Source organism: Musa acuminata, unplaced genomic scaffold (assembly GCF_036884655.1).
Source record: "Musa acuminata AAA Group cultivar baxijiao unplaced genomic scaffold, Cavendish_Baxijiao_AAA HiC_scaffold_1136, whole genome shotgun sequence".
NCBI lineage: Eukaryota > Viridiplantae > Streptophyta > Magnoliopsida > Zingiberales > Musaceae > Musa > Musa acuminata.
In genome coordinates this window covers 565,001-567,500 of record NW_027021348.1, presented here as the reverse complement: position 1 = coordinate 567,500, position 2,500 = coordinate 565,001, and positions in this window count along the sequence as shown.

Sequence of the window (2,500 nt, the reverse complement as noted above, 5' to 3'; positions counted from 1 at the left end):
TTTTTGGCCTGTTCTTGCGTCGCGCGGTGACCGTCGTGAGCGGAGCAAAATGTCAGCCATCTCAGCACCCTGGAACCCCCCGGGTGGCACAGGGCTGGATGGGGCTTTCGTATAGCAGGGACGGTGCTGCCTCTCGCTTCGCTCGCTGTCCGCCGCTCGCCGCTCGCTCGCGCAGCCAAAAATGGCCAGTTTTGGCCCGTTTTTGGGCCGTTTTGGCCAGTTTTTGGCCTGTTCTTGCGTCGCGCGGTGACTGTCGTGAGCGGAGCAAAATGTCAGCCATCTCAGCACCCTGGAACCCCCCGGGTGGCACAGGGCTGGATGGGGCTTTCGTACAGCAGGGACGGTGCTGCCTCTCGCTTCGCTCGCTGTTCGCCGCTCGCCGCTCGCTCGCGCAGCCAAAAATGGCCAGTTTTGGCCCGTTTTGGCCAGTTTTTGGCCTGTTTTTGCGTTGCGCGGTGACCATCTTGAGCGGAGCAAAATGTCAGCCATCTCAGCACCCTGGAACCCCCCGGGTGGCACAGGGCTGGATGGGGCTTTCGTATAGCAGGGACGGTGATGCCTCTCGCTTCGCTCGCTGTCCGCCGCTCGCTGCTCGCTCGCGCAGCCAAAAATGGCCAGTTTTGGCCCGTTTTTGGGCCGTTTTGGCCTGTTTTTGGGCTGTTCTTGCGTCGCGCGGTGACCGTCGTGAGCGGAGCAAAATGTCAGCCATCTCAGCACCCTGGAACCCCCCGGGTGGCACAGGGCTGGATGGGGCTTTCGTATAGCAGGGACGGTGCTGCCTCTCGCTTCGCTCGCTGTCCGCCGCTCGCCGCTCGCTCGCGCAGCCAAAAATGGCCAGTTTTGTCCCGTTTTTGGGCCGTTTTGGCCTGTTTTTGGGCTGTTCTTGCGTCGCGCGGTGACCGTCGTGAGCGGAGCAAAATGTCAGCCATCTCAGCACCCTGGAACCCCCCGGGTGGCACAGGGCTGGATGGGGCTTTCGTATAGCAGGGACGGTGCTGCCTCTCGCTTCGCTCGCTGTCCGCCGCTCGCCGCTCGCTCGCGCAGCCAAAAATGGCCAGTTTTGGCCCGTTTTTGGGCCGTTTTGGCCAGTTTTTGGCCTGTTCTTGCGTCGCGCGGTGACCGTCGTGAGCGGAGCAAAATGTCAGCCATCTCAGCACCCTGGAACCCCCCGGGTGGCACAGGGCTGGATGGGGCTTTCGTATAGCAGGGACGGTGCTGCCTCTCGCTTCGCTCGCTGTTCGCCGCTCGCCGCTCGCTCGCGCAGCCAAAAATGGCCAGTTTTGGCCCGTTTTGGCCAGTTTTTGGCCTGTTTTTGCGTTGCGCGGTGACCATCTTGAGCGGAGCAAAATGTCAGCCATCTCAGCACCCTGGAACCCCCCGGGTGGCACAGGGCTGGATGGGGCTTTCGTATAGCAGGGACGGTGATGCCTCTCGCTTCGCTCGCTGTCCGCCGCTCGCTGCTCGCTCGCGCAGCCAAAAATGGCCAGTTTTGGCCCGTTTTTGGGCCGTTTTGGCCTGTTTTTGGGCTGTTCTTGCGTCGCGCGGTGACCGTCGTGAGCGGAGCAAAATGTCAGCCATCTCAGCACCCTGGAACCCCCCGGGTGGCACAGGGCTGGATGGGGCTTTCGTATAGCAGGGACGGTGCTGCCTCTCGCTTAGCTCGCTGTCCGCCGCTCGCCGCTCGCTCGCGCAGCCAAAAATGGCCAGTTTTGTCCCGTTTTTGGGCCGTTTTGGCCTGTTTTTGGGCTGTTCTTGCGTCGCGCGGTGACCGTCGTGAGCGGAGCAAAATGTCAGCCATCTCAGCACCCTGGAACCCCCCGGGTGGCACAGGGCTGGATGGGGCTTTCGTATAGCAGGGATGGTGCTGCCTCTCGCTTCGCTCGTTGTCCGCCGCTCGCCGCTCGCTCGCGCAGCCAAAAATGGCCAGTTTTGGCCAGTTTTTGGCCTGTTCTTGCGTCGCGCGGTGACCGTCGTGAGCGGAGCAAAATGTCAGCCATCTCAGCACCCTGGAACCCCCTGGGTGGCACAGGGCTGGATGGGGCTTTCGTATAGCAGGGACGGTGCTGCCTCTCGCTTCGCTCGCTGTCCGCCGCTCGCCGCTCGCTCGCGCAGCCAAAAATGGCCAGTTTTGGCCCGTTTTGGCCAGTTTTTGGCCTGTTTTTGCGTTGCGCGGTGACCATCTTGAGCGGAGCAAAATGTCAGCCATCTCAGCACCCTGGAACCCCCCGGGTGGCACAGGGCTGGATGGGGCTTTCGTATAGCAGGGACGGTGATGCCTCTCGCTTCGCTCGCTGTCCGCCGCTCGCTGCTCGCTCGCGCAGCCAAAAATGGCCAGTTTTGGCCCGTTTTTGGGCAGTTTTGGCCAGTTTTTGGCCTGTTCTTGCGTTGCACGGTGACCGTCGTGAGCGGAGCAAAATGACAGCCATCTCAGCACCCTGGAACCCCCCGGGTGGCACAGGGCTGGATGGGGCTTTCGTATAGCAGGGACGGTGCTGCCTCT